Here is a 21,368-nt window from a genome sequence, read left to right on the forward strand (position 1 = left end):
AAAGGGTTGATATTGCTGATGATGATATGCAAAAGGTTGAAGGGTGTAAATAAGAAAGGTGATGAATTAGGATACCAGTCACTAATTGTAGCTCAGGTAGAAGACCAACAAGAAATGGTTATGTTACAATTATTAAGGACCTGGTCTCAAAAGAATTTATATTAGATGAAGGAGCTTAAGGCAGTGTGAATGAAGCAAAGACCAACACCTAAGTTCTCAAAATTATTGGCTAATCTCTTAATAGTTTTAAAAAAGGAGTATGTTGAGGATAAAAGGTTAAATTTGGGATTGATCAAATTGACCGAACCTAACATGTGAATCAATATCTCTCCTTAAATATGGATATGATACGGAGGACAATATCCTTACTAGAATAGGTGCATATTGGTCTAACTCAGTACCATACCTTTGTAGGTATTCACCCATGGGAGTAACTTTAGAGGAAAGCAGTTGAAGAAAACATAACTTGACAATTCACTCAAGAAAGATAGGGACATGGACCCATCTTTTAGGTTAGTACCAAAATATGTGCCTTATAAATTCATAAAATTTCTATTTGAAAAGGTCGTATGTCTTCTCCTATATAAACAAAAGCTCTCAATTAACCTCAAATATGAAGAACTGAACCTTTATAATTAGACGTGTTAATTCAAAAATGTACCTCTTAAATGTCAAACAACCGCCTCCTTAATTATAAAATCAAATACTTTTATTTCATTCTCTTCTCAATTAGCCCAAAACATCTATATAAACCATTTTCTTCCTTAATCTAAATTGGTCCTTTCTTGTTCTTCTCACAAAAGTTCAAAATAGAAAATCCAATCTTCTTCAACTCCCAAGAAAGAATTTTCTTCTAATCATTCTCAAGAATCACAAAAGTCTTTATCCATCACACCTTCTCATGAAATTCTTAAAACCCTAAGTGAAACCATTCCAATCAAAACTCTAGGCTCCAATAAATATCCTGTCGAGTTAACCTTGGAACTTGAATTAAATAAAGGCCTTGGTTTTCCAATGGAACAAGATATTCCTCAATACAAAGGAACTCTTTCCTCAGAAAAACCAAAGTCCTCTAATGTTTCACAAATCCTTATTCCTTCTGAAGCAGTGGAAAATATTGAATTTTAGAAAGTTTATCATTACCTGCTTCCCCTACTTTTTCTGAGTCAAACCCTATCTTTTCCCAAATTTGTGCGAAGAAATTCCTATAAAGAAATCTGATCCATTCATCAATATTAACTGGGTAGCTGAAAATTTGCTTCTACTTACACATGATCCCAAGGAAAGCTTCGTTTGTGCAGAAGAGCAAATGGTAGGTGAAAAGAAAGATGTGACAATGAATAAGAAAACTGTATTATCTCCAAATGAGAAAGACAAAGGGGATGAGGTTGAACAACCTTTGAGTTGGTCTATGAAGAGACTGAGGGGAGTAAAGAAATAGAGAAAATGATTGATTCAAGTATAAAAGTGGCTAGATTCTATTCTACTAGGGGGTCTAAACCGAAGTTACTAGCAGATGCCATGAAGGCTAGTAAGTCTTTTACTACTAAGATTAAAAGACTAAAGAAAGCTCATATGGTTGATAAGAATCAGAATATTGAAGTTGTGGATGTTAGAGAAGATGAGGATATTGATTCTAACATAGCTACTAGAACTGAGAAGATAAGATAAGAAGTTCATGTAGCAGAGAGGACCAGGTCTTCTGGTTCAAAGTTTGAAAGACCTACAGGAATGAAACAAAAACATATTGTTGTTAAGAAGAGGGAATTCTCTAAGGTACCTAGTCCCAAGAAGATAAAAACTGATAAGAAGAAGCCAAGTAATGATCCCAAAATAATAAAAATGGAGGAAGAAAAGAAAGACATGTCTAGAGAAAGATAGATTGGGAGCCTGACAACATAAAAGGTTTTTTCAGGAAAAGTTTTTGATCCCAAAATATGAGAAGCCTAGGATGATAGAGTTGGTTGAGTATTTTAGTAACAAAGGATGGCAACATATTTTTGAAGAATCAACACCAATGGTGTTTGAAAATAAAGTTAGAGAATTCTATTATTCAATAAATTTCTCAGAAAATGGGTTGAGTCTGACTGTATAGGTGAAAGAAAAGAGAATAAGACTGAATGAAGAATCACTAGGAAAGATATTAGATATACATATTATAGATGTGAGGATATTTGCATAGAAGCAACCCTCAACTTATTTTATGATACATTCCACAAAGGTGAGAGGGATATCTATAGCTGCAGTAAAAAAGAAATTCCTGATAAGTGAGTATTAACTAGTATTTGAATTCATTAACAAGGTCTCGTTACCAAGATTATAAAAAAGAACCATAACATTTGTTGTTGACCTATTTTTGATTAAAATCTTAAGCAAATTTAAATTGATAAGTCTGTCTGCTGTAATGATAGAGCATATGCATAAGGTACTTCATAAAAAAAAGAAAGACATGGGATACCATATAGATATTTCTTGAATAGAGTGTTTGAGCATTTTGGTGTGATTGGAACTAAGGGAAAACCTAGAACGGTCAGGAAGATGTTCAGTCTGACAACTGTGGTGGAAAATAAATGCATAGAAGGTAAGGCTGGAATAGTGTCTCAAGTTTTTGAATTGCTGGATACTCAAGAAAAGATAGATAGAGAAATGGATGAATTAAGGATCAAGATGGTTTCTACGGATGTTGAGATAGTGCACCTAAATATGTAGAATCAAAAGTTATCTTATGAAGGACCAGGTGACACAAAGGAACTTGCAGCAAAAAATACAAAGCTCCAGGCCAAAGTTGTAGAACTAACTGGTGAAGTTCAAGGACTAAATGCTAAAGTGAAGGTCCTCACCAAATAGTTGTTAGATACCCATGTTGCTGAGGCTGCCAAAATAGATTTGTTGCTAAAATCCCTCTCTCCTAAACCTCGTTCTACATGGGTCCATTTATATCAGTCTCCAATGTCAGTTTCCAGTCCCCATTTCTATTGAGGCCTTTACAAATAGTTATTTTAAATTTTCTTGGTACATTGTAATGGTGCTAATCCTACTTAACAATGAATGACTTTCTACTTGTGTTCTTCATCTATTCTTTCTTTATATTCTTCTATAAATTCTTGGAAAGTTCTCATCAATTGCATGATTAATTTCCTTATTAATTCCCAAAATCCCTAGAATATTGGTGGGGTTCTTCATGATAGTGTTTCCCCAGTGTCCTTGAGTTAACTAACCTGTGCTGATCTTTACTCATGATTTACTATTTTTACATTTCAATGATTCCAAAAAATGGAATACTGTCTTCATGTGTTAAGGAATAGGTTTACTTACATGTGAATATGTTGAGTGAGGTATGCATTGATGATATTAAGGACCAGGTACCAAGTGCACATATGTGGTGATTGGTAATGCATGATGGCATATTGACAGGGGAAAGAAATGATGATGCATACTGATAGGGGGAAACATTAAAATTCAACAATGAGTTGAGTTTTTAATGTCAATAGACAACAAGGGACCAGGTACCTAAAATTGCATGATGATTGAATGATAGAGAGAACATTCATCTGCAGAAGTGGTAATCACTCTAATTCAATGTGATGGATAAATATTCATGCTCAAAACTCTATGGTTGGTTTGTCATCATCAAAAAGGAGAAAAAATTTTATATCTTGTTTTGATGATGAGAAGCTTACCACAAAAGACCAGGTCCTTAGATCTTTAAGGCTAAAAGTACAGTTGGCATGCGCCTCCATAATTTTGTCATCTAGTATAACAAATTGCGTAGGTACTGCTTAAACTATTTAGGACACATGGTCTAATTACATTTTAACCCTAATCATCACTCTACTATAAGAGGTTATGGATGCTTCTCAATTGATAGATTTTTTAAAATCAAAATATAAAAAGTAAAAAAGGTAAAAATTTAATATTCTACATTGCTTGAGATCTTATTTTTTGTGTATGCTAAAATAGCAAGTGTTCTTTAGTCAATCTTGATTTTGTAACTGTATTACTCATTCTATAAGAGTAATGCTTTTTATTTATTCTTTGAGAGTGCTAAAGTAGAGTTGCCTACGCTTGATACTGGTTAGAGTTAATAAGTTTTAAGGGAGTCTTGGAAGAGCTATCAAGGTGAGTTGTAGTAGAGTTATTACAAGTAGGAGAAGCCTAGAGATAGGATTAAGTTTGAGTCTGTAATTAAAAATTTGATTATAGTGAACTTTTGGGTGCTTGTAAGGGCAAGCCATGGTTTTTCCTCCCTTAAGAAAAGGGGTTTCTATGTTAAATCTTGTGTTCTTTAAGTTTCCTACACTATTTTGTGTTCCTGATTAATTTACTATTTTATTGCATGTGACTAACTTTGAGGGACTTGGTCTCTTACTGTGTGGTGCAACCCCCAAGGTTTCAACACACATAAATTAATATTTTTATAGCGTGATATCATTTCAAGATCATGGAGTGAAGACGGGCATTTTATGGATGATTCAAGGATTTGTGGTTCGTCTTTGAGGTAGGCTCCTATTTAATCTTCTTCACAAGATTATATGTCTTACATATTACATGTAAATGTGAATTTAAATATTGATTGTGGGTTGAACACCGTGTCTTAGCCTAGAATGTTAAAGTTTAAGGATTAGATAAATGAATTGACCCATAAGGTGAAATACTTACTATGCTTCTGTGATCCTATTATCCTATGTTGTTGACATATTAGTTATAGTTGAGACTAAGGAATCTTTAGAAATTATTTATATATTACTCAATAGACAGGGATTATTTTTCCCTAGATCATGAAGTTATGATTATGCCAAATATACATTTGGTCCTAAGGTCATGATTATGATGTTGTGCTTATTCTGGATATATTCTTGGAGCCAAATCCATGTTCATAATATTAATTGGTTAAGGTTCGGGAAGTATTCCATCCTTGTAAATAAAATGGTCATAGTTTGTCAACATATTAAGGCTTATGATTTCATTATTTGAATACTAGTGATGAAATGTATGGTTTTCATACATTCATGATCACTAAATACATTTATGGTATGATTGCAACTAAAATATGATTATACTACTATTTTTCCTAAAAATGGATTAAATCCCACTTTTTACCTTAAAATGGATTTCTTCTTAATAGGAATCGTACCATCTAAATGGATGACATACGTGCATTGAGACTAAAAATAGTATTTTAAGGATTTGGCTGAGATAGATTCTGGTCCATGATTTTGTTACTACTAATTACTTCAGTTGTGAGAGATCATCGATCCCTTCTACACCTTTATGATAATTTAATCCCATAGTTTACCCCAAGTAATGGATTTATGAATATATATTTTTTTAGCCACAATTTTAGCTGTGCAATTATATACATATATACATATATGTAAATCTAGTATTAAATGCTTAATCGATGGATTTTGGTCTTCATAAATATATATATGTGTATATATAGCAGTTTGAGTCGAATGGTGGATGATGATACTGGTGATATAAGATTTGAATTGAGTGTGGCCAGTGATGATAATGTTGATGATATGATTTCTAAATTAAGTTTGGTGGTTGATGATGATATTGACGAGATGATTATACACTGAGTTACTCTATAGAATTCGCAATGGTTTTGGTATTATAAATCATGTCTTGGCTTTCATTCTTGCATGTGCATTGTCTATCACTAGTATGCGCCTATATCTATCAGCCTTAGGGGGGAGGTATAGGCATTAGTGTTTCTTATAGAATATTGCATGGAGCTTGTATCTATCAGCCTTATGGGGGGTTGCATAGGTATAAGCTCGGACTGATGTTTGTTGAGTTTTGATTAAACATTCTGAGACTATGACATATGGAGGTCTATGAAGGGCCCTATTAGGTATTGTTTATCTGGACTAGCCGATTACCTTGTATTGTTATTGTTATTCCTATTATGGTTGGTTTGTAATAGTTTGACTATGATTGGATTGGTATTGATATTTGAGGTATTATTCTGGTTTTGTTACCTTGCAATTACATTATTATGGATGATTATCTTATGTTTGGACATATGGATTAGAAGCCCTATCTAATTTAATACTTGTCCTACTATAATAGGGGGGCTTGGAGATGCTAGTGTGATGACCTAGGTCTTACCTTCGGTTATCCTTGTTTATATGTATATATATGCTTATTTATATGTAGCTATGGTGTTACCATATATCCTTTCTCTCTTTATTTATTCAGATTGTATATCCCTTCATTGGCCTTGTATACTACTACATATCCTCCTCTAACTCGGTATTCTTGAATTGGAAAGTGATATACGGTATAATATTGAGGTTCCCGAGTATGGTTAGAAGGGTCTAGTTCATCATTAATGTCTTCTTAGACTTATCATATTAGTTTTCTGGATATGAACATGATAACTTATCTGCAGTATCTCATTACCTTTGTTATGAAGTTGTTGGGCATCTGGGTGTAGTTTATATTTTTTTCTTACAAGTTATGTATGTTTGCATTATCTTTAGAGCTCATTTGATAGTTGCCTACTGTGTACCACATATTGGTACTCATACTACACTTCTACAGACTGCAAATCATAGTACGGGTTATCCGTCATTATTTGTAATGTATGTGGTAGCTATAGTTTGGAGACTTAGGGTAAGCACCTGGCATTTATAGTATTACTTTCCTTCCTCTTATCTATTAGACTTATCTCTATGTTGTACTCAAAGATGGGTTTTATCTGCATACTCATATCATACTTCATTTTGTAATCTTGTCACATTAGAAGCTCTTCTACTGATTTCACCAGGTTTTGGGACTACATTATGTATTTTAGTCTTTTATTTTCTCATTCCACAATCTTTCTTCATTTTTATTGGTAGTCCGTTACTAGTAGTTTTGGACTACAGGTTGGATTACATACTGGTGGGCTATGGTAGGTTCCATCATGACCTGAGAAATTGGGTCATGACATCCTATTATGACCTAATTTTTGAGCAACGATGACACCGACTCTAGCCCGCTAGTAGGTAAGCCAAACCATAATTCGGAGCTAAACACAATCGGTTAATTTGATGGAAAATTCCCAACATAGGTGGAAATCAACAACACAACTTCAAATAACCAAAATATTTGGAATAGAAAAGGATACTCAATACATAGGCACCATCCCATGACCTAGTAAAGCCAGTATAAGAGCATCTAGTGATAATAATAAAACCCAAGTATCTAGAATAGTCAATAATATTTGTCTTAAAACAAAAGACAAAACATAGAAAGATAGGAGGAAATAGGTGACTCCAATTCCAAGAGCTCACGCTATCTCTGAATATCAACACAATATGAACGTCGATCAACGGTGACAACTAGTACTCAGATCTACACCAAAAAGGTACAAAAGTGTAGTTTGAGTACCTAAACCACGGGTACTCAATAGGCATTATCGGTCGGCTGAGTTAAATCATGATATAAATATGATAAAATGCAAGATAATATAACTAAGTCAAGGTATAGAAAAACCTGAAGTAACTCCAACATCATTGTGCATAAACAAGTAAATAAACTAGAATAATAACATAATATATCGTAAAGCATCAACACAAGTAATCATAACTACAAAATTGGCTCCCATACGCCAACTAGTACGAAAAAGTAAATAATCCATCGCAATCACCCATAATCCTGGAAGGCATGAAAGAGATAGAGTAACCCACCACCACCATTTACCAACTCTCATAATACAATTGGAATTCATCCAAGTCATGCCTAACAATAAACATCGATTTACCATATTCATCATTTTCCAATTTATCAACACTTATAGACTAACCATCACGTAACAACTAATCCTTATATATCATTATATCATCCTTTATTAACTAAACATCACTTATCAACTAATTCTGATAATGCGGTTAATCATCACTTATCACATAGTCATTATTTATCAATTAACTAATATTTATAAATTAGCCAATATTTATCTACTAATCAATATTTATCAAATAATCAATATATCATTAGAGTCTATTCTTATCATACTACATTATAACTATTTTCTTAGTTTTAAATTAGGTAGATTGTCAATATCACACCCCAATGTCATCATATCATAAAAAGTACATCATCATAGTATAATATGTGTAGTTTGACTCGAACCGGTATGGATATGCAACAATATCCTTATAAATATCATCATAATCATCCTCCGGCATAGCCGGGAAACTATATATCATCATAAGTGTCCTCTGATCTTATAGGGCATATATATCATCATAATATCCTTTGGCATAGCCAGACAAATATATATCATCATAATCGTCCTCTAATCTTACAGGGTATATATATATATATATCATAATCATCCTCCAGCCTTGCTGAGCATATATATATGTCATCATAATCATCATTTGACCTTGCCAGGCATTTATATATCATCATAACCATCCTTCAGTTCTGCCAGACATATATATATATATCATTATCATCATCATCAATATGGATAATAGCATAACTAATAGAGTACTTAATAACATAACCATAAACATAATATATTAACATGATCAATAATCATAATTGAAAATTGTGAGTTCTAGCATAACCAATAGCATGATTTCAAATATAGTAAATAAGCACAATCTTTGGCATAATCAATAACATAATTGCTAATATCATCAATAAGCATGCTCTTTAGCATAATCTATAACGTATTTGCTAATATAGGTATTAAACATGACCTCAAATATAATCAATATGTACTATCAAGCATAGGCAATAATTTATTAATAGCCCAATTAATGTCTTATCATTAGCATAATAGATAGCTTATCATTATCTTGGTCAATATCTAATTCATGGAATAATTTACAACTTATTCATAGCATAATCAGTGGAGTAATCACCAATGTAGTTGATAAGCATGGCCTCTAGAACAAATAAAAGTTTAAATGCTAAATTATCAATTAGCATGATCAATAGCGTAGCTAATAGCTCATTCTTTGGCTTAATCTATAGCATAATTTATGTCTTGGATAATATGATAATCAAGGGCTTATTCAATAGTATATTCGGTAACCCAAACAATAGCCAAATCAATAGCATATTCTATATCTCAGTATGATATTAACCAATAATTTAGTTATAGCATAATCGTTAAGCATTACTTCCAATATCATTCATCATAACCAACAAGTACCAAGGCATCTAACTATCACTAAAAACCATCTCCCGAAATGTACACTAGCGTATCAAAGATTTTTCAATAACTACCATAAGTCTTGGCCTAAATTGGGTCGAAGAGCCCACTTCTAAATCCTCAAAATCATTTACCAAGCAATCTCTACCCTTGACTGGGCTAAGGTATCTAAATCCACTATTAGATATTAAGCAAGGCACAACTCTTCCGCGGAGAGCAAATTCCTCCTAATATAGAGTAAGTAAGTCAATTCCACCTAAGGTATTGGAATTTTGGGTAAGTTTCATCCTAAACTCAAGTGACCAAGGGAATCTTCTCATTATTTTACTAGCTAAAGCACTTCCAACCTAAACATAAGACTTCAAGGTTAACTTCACCTAAGTTATGATTAACTTAGGCTAATCATGCCTAACACGATATTTAGTATAGCCTAAATTATCCAACTAATCCCAATTATTTCAATTTATCACATCAACACCAAAAACACATCCCAAATTTAACACAATATTATTAACATGGTATGAAGTAGCTTAATCTAATAAAGGGTAAAAAATAGCCTACCAGGACACAAAAAAAAGCTCACAAAATTTGCTAAATCACCATTTTTCCTTTCTAAGAAGCTTTCACTAGATGCAAAACTATCAAAATCACATTTTGATCATCAATATAAGAATAATGATACCTATATTGCACTATTGTGCTTTAGATCCAAAAATTACCTAAAATTCCATATGGGTCCTATTTATTCAAAATCAAATTTCCAAAATCAACCCAATATTCCCTCATGATCAAGGAGTCATTACTCTCAAAATGGGTGAAATTTGAGCTTATTTGAGGCTAAAATCAAGCCTCTAAATTTTTGGGATTTTTGAACAAGAAATGAAAAATTCTACTATGAAAAGAGTGAAATGTTACAAAAAATTGGAAGATTGTTGCATCAAAAAGTGTTAGAAAAGCTCCCAAATCACCCATAAGCTCTAATTTTAAACTTGTAAGACCCCACAAAATTCTATCATAGAATGAGCCTTAGGGTGTGTCAAGTAAGACATAATTCTAGCCTTCAAAGATTTAGAAGTGACTTCCTAAGTGAGTATTATGTTAGCCATATATAATTTCCCTAATTTTGACTTTATATCACATGAGAAATTTGATAAGCTTTCCGTCGATATAAGATTCTCCCAAATCCAATACCCGGGTAAGAAGTTATAGCTAATTTAAGTCCTAGTCATAAAACAGCATCATTTTAGTGCTTGGCGCATTGTGTAGAGGGACTATTTGACAATTGTCAAATTCCAGTGGAACTCAGCGATAGTGGCGCGTCGCGGAGAACCCCAATTTATCAATAGTCAATTTCCAGTGGACTAGCATGATTGTGATGCGTCGAGCTGAGTTCCAGGTCCCAACCAGTGGGACAACGCGATGGCTCCGCATTGTGTTGACTCCCAAATTCCCATTTATCAATTTTTTGTGAGCCACCATGATAGTGGCGTATCACGGTGTCCCATTAAATCGAGTTCCCAATACAATTTTTCCAGCTTTGTACAGAAGTTAAAAAGGATACTTTAGACTTTTTTCAATCCTCTTAAACCGTGCAAACACCAAATTGAAGTCAATTACAAGCAATCTATGAAGTTTTTCTCAAGTTTTCTCTCAACAAGAACACTAAGTATCCAAAACCTCTTCCAAGAATCTCAAGAATCCACCATAGATTTTCTAAATTGAGACAAGATTCAAGGTTCCCAAGTCAAGGGATTCAAGAACCCTCATTCAAGAGTATGGATAGAGTTCCAAAAGTGAGAGTTCATCCAAAGCTTCTAATTCAAGGTATGTGGTGTTTTGAACAAAGATAATCCTTTCACCCTGTTACCAAAGGCTTATTTAAACTACAATTCTCTGCAATTTATGAGATTTTACATGAAATTGACTTGGGTGCTTTCACCCATTATTATTTATTTCAATATTTTGATGCTTCCCATGAATTTAGAGTCTAATGGCATGATTTTCACATGTTTTCATGAGAAATTACAGCTGGTTCTATGCCCCATGATTTTAATCCTTGAGAAGTTTATAGTTGAAATGTTTGAAACATTGAAGTATATGAGTGTGTTGAGATTTTGAGATAAATTGCTGAAATTTTCAGATTTCTACATAAGTTATGAATCTATATGCTATCTATTATGCTTTTGATGAGTTCTAACTTGAGGTTGAATTATGGGTTATTAAGCCCTACATGAGACTTGAAATTTTATGAACTATTGTGCTATAAGAACCCATGATTTGAGTTTTCTGAGATTATTGAGAAATATTTTAACCTAATGGTCATTGAGTTTTGAAATCCACTCTACTACATGAGATTACAGATTTCATTATTGGGTTCTTATTGAACCATGAGATTATTCTATAGTGGATTTTCATGAGATGAGCGAGATAAACTAAAGGGAGTAGTATTTAGAACAGAGTAGGCTAAGTTTCCATGGTTTCTTACCCTAGAACTACATGGTATCTTAGGTTGGGCCTAAGGCCGAGATGATTGTTGGGCCTATGGCAGAGATATTGGGTCCAAGGATGAGATACGTGATCACTGATTTAAGGTTATACTCCCTGGTAAAGATTATGATGCTCCTCCCCAACAAGGGGTCTCTTCCTTAGGAGGACAAAACATTGGACTCCATGTAGCTCACATGATTTATATCGGTTAAGAGAATCTCTATTAAAACTAAAGCTTTGAGATAAGATATTTTCCTTTAAAACTAAAATACTTTCCCTTGATATGGGTAGTTTTCCCTAAAGCTTGAAATGTGATATTTTCCTAATGTGAATGAAATTCCTTCAAGTATGTTCTAAAGTTATATGATTCTGAATTCCAAGTATTTGAGTTCAAAAGATTTATGTGTTCTTGAGCATTGAAGAAGTTTTACCCTCCATGAGACATATGCATGAGTTGAAAGTATTGCTTAAAGTTTCCTTTAGCCCTGAGTAATGGGAATAAGAGAAGAGTACAAATTTCAAAGCTAAAAGTATAATGAATCACAAGATTGTGTTACATGTTCCATTTTACATAATTCATGAGCATTGCATTTTATACCTATTCAACCATGTGAGTTATCACTTATTAAATGCATTGTTTGGTTAAAGAGGATTGATGTTGTTTTATATAAAAGCATACACCCCCACATACTCAGTACATTCTCAAGTGTTGATCCACATATACGTCTATATGCTACATTGTCTTATAATATAGGTTCAGGTGCTCAGTCCCAACCTTGTCAGTGATTTTTGAGTACCTCTATCAATATTCCTGTAGTGCTGAGTCCTCATGGTTCGAGGACCTATATTCAGACATCTCCATATTTTGAGAGACTATGTTGTTATTTCCAGTTTATTTTGAGTTAGTTGGGGACCTGTCCCAATGGCTCTCTAGTTTATGGTTTAGTAGTGACTTTGTCAGACTAGTTATCAAATTGTAGTTGTGTAGAGGTTTCCAATATTGTGGTCATTTGGACTGAGCATTTTCTCTGTATTTTCTTTCATATGATATGACTATGCTAGTGTTTGAATTATTTCATCTTAAAATAAGTGTTGTTAGTATAAACAGGCTCAAAGGGTTAGCTTGGGGCTACTTGTATCCTTAACCACTGTGTGACATCTCGAGAGGCGATTTTGGGTCATTACAAACTTGGTATCAGAGCCTAAGATTTTAAGGAGTCTTATGGTTTCTGATAAATCGCGTTGAGTAGAGTTTTAACCATCGGTGTGTAGCACACCACATCTATGAGAAAGAGGCTATAAGATATTTAGGAAAAAGTTATTTCTTCTTTTTGATTCTATCGTGCCTACAGTTGTCCCTCTCGTCTAATAATTCATGCTCTTCTATTTTCAGAAAATGCCTCTACAAAGAGCAAATGTCTGCAGAAACAATGATGAGTAACCCTCACCTGTTGATCCTTTGAATGAGATGGTGTCTCATACTGAGTTTTGGGCGGCCTTTCTGGCATTAGCCCAAGTAGTCACCGCCAATGTTTGGGCCAATAACCAGGTTGCAGTTGCTAATCAGTAGGGAGGGGATCTAGCTGCAGCTAGGATTTATGATTTTATGCGTATGAATCCACCAGAGTTTTATGGATCTAAGGCAGATGAGGACCCACAGTTTTACCTTTAGGAGGTGATAAAGATCACACAGGTGATGCATGTTTCTAAGGAAGAAAGTGTTTAGTTGGTATCTTACAAGTTGAAGGACATAGCTTATGACTGGGTTGTATCGTGGAGGAAGGGTAGAGGTGAGGATGTTGCTCCTATGACTTGGAAGGTGTTCCAAGATACATTCTTGGACAAGTTCTTTCCGCTAGAGATAAGGGAAACAAATATTAAGGAGTTCATGAACTTGAGACAGGGCTCCATAACTATTAAGGAGTACTGCTTGAAGTTCAACCAGTTGGCCAAGTATGCTTCTGATTTTATTTCTGACACCCAGGATAGTATAAGCAAGTTTGTGATTAGTGTTTTTGGGTTGGTACTGAAGGAGTTCAGAATTGTGATACTACATCGGGATATAGATCTGGCTAGGTTAATGATGTATGCCCAACAGATAAAGGTGGATAAGTTTAGAGAAAGAGATAGAGTGAGGGGTAACAAGAGGGCTATATATGAGTAACATGAGTATAGCCAGCCTAGGTTCTATGGAGATAACCTTCTTCAATTTTAGAGATGTCCATCTATGCCAGTTCCTTTATTAGCTAGTGCTCCCATGCCTAGAAGAAGGCAGGAGCAAGGAGGCATATCCTTTATGTCTAGGTCGTAGAATAGTGTTGGTAACATGCCCCGTTATTCTTCTCGTGGTAAGTGTGGTAGGGATCATCCCGGTGAGTGTTTCATAGATTTGAGGGGCTGTTTTGGTTGTGGCAAACAGGGTCACAGACTTAGAGATTATCCTCATGCTAGACAGGGGAACAGAGATACCCGACCTCAGGCACAAACTACTAGTGCACAAGCTCCTGTACCACATCTTGCCCCTATTCAGGGCTCATTATCTAGCACTACTAGTGGTCAGTGCCAGAACAGATTTTGTACCTTACCATCCCATCAGGAGTAGGAGGACTCTCCTAATATTGTTATTGGTATGCTCCGTGTCTTTTATCTTGATGTTTATGTGTTGTTGGACCCCGAGTCAAGTATTTCTTATGTGACCCCACTTGTCACTATGAATTTCAAAATAAGTCCTGAAAAGATTCCTGAGCCTTTCCTAGTCACCACACCCATAGGGGCATCAATTATTGCTAAACAAGTGTATAGAGATTGTCCTGTTACTGTTCTTTATAGAGTCATACTTGCTAATTTGATAGATTTAGACGTGGTTGATTTTGACCTTATTCTGGGTATGGATTGGCTTCATTCTTATTATGCATCTATGAACTATTGTACCTGTGTGGTCAAGTTTCACTTTCTTGATGAACCAACTTTTGAGTGGTACAGTAGTTCGGTATCTCCCAAGAGTTATTTTATCTCCTATCTTAAAGCCAAAAATATAATATCCAAGAGTTGCATCTATCACCTAATTAGAGTTAAATACACTAAGTCCGAGGCTCCAACTATTCAGTCAGTTGATATTGTTAATGAGTTTCTAAATGGTTTTCTAGAAGATCTCCCAGGGGTACCTCCAGATAGAGAGATAGAATTTGGGATTGAACTTCTTCCTGATACTCGACCTATTTCTCTTCCACCATACCATATGGCACTTGTAGAGCTTAAGAAGTTGAAAGAGCAACTTAAGGATCTTTTAGACAAAGGTTTCATTAGGCCCAGTATTTCTTCTTGGGGTACACCTGCCTTATTCATGCTAAAAAAAGATGGTTCTTTGTGTATGTGCATTGACTATCATCATCTTAACAAGGTCACAGTAAAAAATAAGTATCCTCTTCGAAGAATTAATGACCTATTTGATCAGTTGCAAGGAGAAAGTTATTTCTCTAAGATAGACCTTAGATCCGTCTATCATAAACTTAAAGTAAGGGAATGTGATATTCCAAAGACAGCCTTCCGAATCTGCTATGGTCACTTTGAGTTTCTAGTCATGTTTTTTGGCTAACCAATGCCCTAAGAGCTTTTCTGGACCTCATGAATCGAGTTTTGAAGTAATATCTTGATATGTTTGTCATAGTGTTCATAGATGACATCCTTGTGTACTCCCGCAATGAGAATGATCATGCAGATCACCTTAGAATTGTCTTGCAAACTCTTAGAGGTCATTAGTTGTTTGCCAAATTCAGTAAGTGTGAATTTTGGCTAAGGTCTGTAGGCTTTCTGGGTCATATTATTTCATTCGAAAGTATTAGAGTTGATCCCCAAAAGATAGAATCTGTAAGAAATTGGCCTAGACCTATCTCTCCATCTAATATTAGAAGTTTCTTGCATCTAGCGAGCTACTACCGCTGTTTTGTTGAATGTTTCTTCTCTATTGCATCTCCCATGACCCGTTTGACCCAAAACAAAGTTAAGTTCCAGTGGTAAGATTCCTGTGAGAAGAGTTTTTAGGAGTTGAAGACTCGACTTACTTCATCCCTGTGTTAACTTTGCCTAATGGTACATATAGTTTTGTGGTGTTCTGTGAGGCCTCTAGAATTAGTTTGGGTGATATGTTAATTTAAAGAGGTAAGCTTATAGCATATGTCTCCAGACAGTTTAAGCTGTATGAGAAGAATTACCCAACCCATGATCTTGAGTTAGCTACTGTGGTCTTTGCTTTAAAAATCTGGAGACACTATCTTTATGGTGTTTATGTTGATGTGTTTACTGATCATAAGAGCCTGCAGTATGTGTTTACTCAGAGAGAGTTGAATCTTAGGCAGAGGAGGTGGTTAGAGTTTTTAAAAAACTATGATCTGCGTGTATTGTATCACTGGGCAAGGCCAACGTAGTAGCGGATGCCCTTAGAAGATTATTTATGGGTAGTGTTGCCTATATAGAGGAAGGTAAGAAAGAGTTAGCTCGTGATATGCATTATTTGGCTAGATTGGGTGTTAGGTTGCTTGATTCAGCTGAGGAAGTACTTTGGTGCAAAGTAGTTCCGAATTCTCTTTAGTTTTGAAAGTGAAGGAGAAGCAAGATAGAGATCCTACTTTGGTCAAACTGAAGGAGATAGTTAAGGACCAAAAGATAGAGGTTTTCTCCCAAGAGGGGAGATAGAATATTGAGATTGTAGGGTATATTGTGTGTTTCGTGTGTTGATGATCTGAGACAGAGAATTATGGCTGAAGTGCATGGCGCGTGGTATTCCATTCATCCTGGCACTACCAAGATGTACCGCGACTTGTGAGAAATCTATTGGTGAAATGGCATGAAGAAGGATATAGCTGGGTTTGTAGCAAAATGTGCAATGTGCCAACAGGTTAAGGTAGATCACTAAAGACCTGGTGGTGCGATGCAAGAATTTTTTATACCCACTTAGAAGTGCATGGTGGTGAATATGGACTTTGTGACCGGGTTACCTCTTTCTCATCGTCATCATGATTCTATTTTGGTTGTTGTGGATAGGCTGACTAAGTCTGCATATTTCTTGCCCGTACTCACATCTTATACAGCTGAGGATTACGCCAGATTATATATCCAGGAGTTAGTCATGCTGTATGGAGTTCCCTCATCCATCATTTCGGATAAGGGCACTTAATTTACTTTTTAGTTTTGGAGGGCATTTCAGCAGGGTCTTGGTACCCAAGTTCTTTTAAGTTCCACTTTTCATCCGCAGACAGATGGTCAAGCTGATAGGACCATTCAAACCCTAGAAGATATGTTGAGGATGTGTGCTCTTGATTTCAAAGGTAGTTGGGATGAACAATTGCCATTGATAGAGTTTTCCTATAACAATAGTTACCATGCTAGCATTGGGATGGCACCATTTGAGGCCTTGTATGATAGAAGATGTAGATTATCCATAGGTTGGTTTGAAGTGGGTGAGGCTGCCGTGATTGGGCCTGATGCAGTATTTGAAGATATGAAGAAAGTTAAGTTGATTAGAGAGAGGTTAAAGACAAATAAGAGTCGTCAAAATTCATATACCAATGTGAGGAGAAGAGATCTTGAGTTTAAAGTGAGTGATTTGGTGTACTTGAAGATTTCACCTATGAAAGGGGTGAAGAGGATTGGTAAAAAGGGAAATCTTAGTTCCCTTTATGTTGGCCCATATAGAGTCTTGAGCCGTGTTGGTAAAGTAGCCTATGAGGTTGAGTTGCCTGCAGAGTTGTCAGCTGTTTATCCTGTTTTTCATGTCTCCATGCTTAAAAAACATATTGGTGATTCTGTTGTAGTAGATCCCTCAGAGAGTGCTGATATTTAGAATAATCTTTCATTAGATGAAATTCATGTTGAGATCCTAGAATTTCAGATCTATAGGCTAAGAAACAAAGAGGTTCCCTTAGTCAAAGTTTTGTGGCGGAACCTGTCAGTTGAGGGCGCTACTTGGGAGGCAGAAACAGACATGCGAGTCAAGTAATCGCACCACTTTTCTATGAGTTTAGATCAATCTGAAGGTATTATTCTTCCTTAATTCAGCCCTTCTAATCTAAATTTCAGCCATGTATCTATTCTTGCATGAGTTCTTGCAATTTTTGAGGTATTCAAGAGTTTAGAGAGATTTTGAGCTGTTTACCAAAAAAAAATATTTCTTCAGCTATGTGTACTCTGTTTTTCCTGTGTTCCTAGTCTAACTAGCGACATTCGAGGACGAATGTTTCCAAGGGGGAGATATTGTAAGACCCCGCAAAATTCTCTCGTAGAATGAACCTTAGGGCTTGTCAAGTGAGGCGTAATTCCGGCCATAAAAGATTGAGAAGTGACTTGCTAAATGAGTATCATATTAACCATGTAGAATTTCCCTAATTTTGAATTTTTATCACATGGGAAAATTTGATAAGCTTTCCATAGATATAAGATTTGCCCATATCCGATACCCCGGTATGATGGCCACTCCTCTAACTGTGGAAAAGGGCTGATTGAACTCTATCAAAGACCTCTGAAATGTCTCCGAGGACAGTAAGTCAGTTTGATTTCTTCGGATTCGTGAACCTAGGATTAGCATCCGACGGTTTCATTCCATTGCCCGCCTCGTAATGAGGAGGTTGAGATCACATGTCGAGTTGGAAAGACCGACGCGTGTAGTAGGACAGAGATTTCACTAAGGGAATAGCTCCAACATTCCTTCTTCTAGTTCCAGAAGCTTTTATAGACCAGTTGATCGAATCTTCGGACGCCCTTAGCTAATTTACTTCCTAGTCGTAAAACAACGTCATCTTAGTTCTTGGCGCATCGCAGAGAGGGTCTATTTGAAAATTTTCAAATTCCAGTAGAACTCTGTGATAGTGGTGCATCACGGAGGACCCCAATTTCTCATTAGTTAATTTTCAGTTGCCTAGCACGATTGTGACACTTCTCACTGAAGTTCCAGGTCCCAGGACAATGCAATGGCTCCGCATCGCCGTGACTCCCAGATTCCCATTTGTCAATTTCCAATGAGCCACCTTGATAGTGGCGCGTCGTGGTGGCCCATAAAATTAGGTTCCCAGTTCAGTCATTCTAGCTTCGTATAGAAGTTAAAAAGGGTACTTTGGACTTTTTTCAAGCCTCTTAAACCGTGCAAACACCAAATTGAAGTCAATTACAATCATTCTATGAAGTTTTTATTAAGTTTTCTCTCAACAAGAACCCTAAGTATCCAAAACCTCTTCCAAGAATCTCAAGAATCCACCATAGATCTTCTAAATTCAGTCAAGATTCAAGGTTCCCAAGTCAAAGGTTTCAAGAACCCTCATTCAGGAGTACGAATAGAGTTCCAAAAGCGAGAGTTCATCCAAAGCTTCTAATTCAAGGTATGTGGAGTTTTGAACAAGGGTAATCCTTTCATCCTTGTGCCCAAAGTATTATTTAAACTACAATTCTCTTTAATTTATGAGATACTATATCAAATTGAATTAGGGTCTTTCACCCATTGTTATTGATTACAATATTTTGATGCTTCCAATGAATTGAGAGTCTAATGGCATGATTTTCACATGTTTTCTTGAGAAATTACAGCTGGGTCTATATCCTATGATTTTAATCCTTAAGAAGTTAATAGTAGAAATGTTTGAAACATTGAAGTATATGATTATGTTGAGATTTTGAGATAAATTGCTGAAATTTCCAGATTTCTACATGAGTTATGAATCTATATGCTATCTATTATGCTTTTGATGAGTTCTAACTTGAGATTGAATTATGGGTTATTAAGACCTACTTGAGATTTGAGATTTTATGAACTATTGTGCTATAAGCACCCATGATTTGAGTATTCTGAGATTATTAAGAAATGTTTTGACCTAATAGTCATTGAGTTTTGAAATCCACTCTACTACATGAGATTACAGATTTGATTATTGGGTTCTTATTGAACCATGAGATTATTCTAAAGTGGATTTTCATGAGATGAGTGTGATAAACTAAAGAGAGTAGTATTTAGCACCGAGTTGGGTAAGTTACCACGATTTCTTACCCCAGAACTACGTTCCACCATAGGTTGGGCAAAGGTCGTGATGATTGTTGGGCCTAAGGCCTAGATATTAGGCCCGAGGCCGATATAAGTGATCATTGAATTGAGGTTATACTCCCTGGCAAAGAGTGTGACGCTCCTCCCGAACGTGGGGTCTCTTCCTTAGGAGGAAAAAACATTGGACTCCATATAGCTCAGATGGTTTATGTCGATTAAGAGAATATCTCTTAAAACTAAAGATTTGAGATAAGATATTTTCCTTTAAAACTAAAATACTTTCCCTTGATATTAGTAGTTTTACCTAAAGCTTGAAATGAGATATTTTCCTAATGTGAATGAAATGCCTTCAAGTATGTTCCAAAGTTATATGATTCCAAATTCCAAGTATTGGAGTTCAAAAGAGTTATGAGTTCTTGAGCATTGAAGAAGTTTTACTCTCCATGAGACATGCATGAGTTGAAAGTATTGCTTAAAGTTTCCTTTAGACTTGAGTAATGAGAATAAGAGAAGAGTACAAATATCTAAGCTAAAAGTATAATGACTCACAAGATTGTGTTACATGTTCCATTTTACATTATTCATGAGCTTTACATTTTATACTTATTCAATCCATGTGAGTCATTACTTATTACATGCATGATTTGATTAAAGAGTATTGATGTTGTTTTATATAAATGTATGCACCCCCAGATACTCAGTACATTCTCAAGTGCTGATCCACATATACTTCTATGTGCTACATTGTCTTATAATGTAGGTTCAGGTGCTCAGTCCTAATCTCATTAGTAATTTCTGAGTACCTCTATCTACATTCCTACAGTGGTGAGTCCTTATGGTTCGAGGCCTATATTAAGACATCTCCATATTTTGACAGACTATGTTGTTATTTCTAGTTTATTTGGACCAAGCATTTTCTCCGTATTTCCTTTCATATGATATGACTATGCTAGTGTTTGAATTATTTCATCTTGAAATGAGTGTTAGTAGTAGAAACAGGCTCAAAGGGTTAGTTTGGGGCTACTTGTAGCCTTAAGCACCGTGTGACATCTCGGGAGGCAATTTTTGGTTGTTACAAAGATATCTCACTATTTAGGGTATTATCTCTCAAGAAAATGAATGAAGAATGGGCGAAATTGGTCTAAATGGGTATTTATACCCATACCAGGCTCTCGGGTATCGCTATCGCAATATATTGCAACTATCACACGAGTTGCTGTAGCAACAATAGGTATCACTATCACGATAGTTTGGGTTGTAAAAAAGAGTTTCCATTGTAGCCAAGACCATCATTATCGCGATACTTTGCGCTGCAAAAAAGTGTTGTAATTGCAGCCATAACCATGGCTATTGCGATATGTTGGGCTACACAAAGGAGTCATTATCATGGCAAAAACCATCGCTATTGAAATACTTTGGGTTGCACAAAAGTGTCTCTATCATAGACAAAACCATCGCTATCACCATGCGCCAGATACATTAGTAGACTTGGAATATTTCAAGTCTTTGTCAAGCCCTTGAAATTCATCAAAAATCCCGTATACGCAAACAACCTATGAAACCTTAACAAATACAATGTTTCAGACTCAATCGCATAGTCAAAATTTCCATCCGAGGTCTTTTTGACAAAAAAGTGGACCCACAACAAATTTTCATTTTCTTAACTTTTAGACCAACTGGTCAAAATAAGATCGA

This window comes from Capsicum annuum, chromosome 10, assembly GCF_002878395.1.
Source record: "Capsicum annuum cultivar UCD-10X-F1 chromosome 10, UCD10Xv1.1, whole genome shotgun sequence".
Classification (NCBI taxonomy): Eukaryota; Viridiplantae; Streptophyta; class Magnoliopsida; order Solanales; family Solanaceae; genus Capsicum; species Capsicum annuum.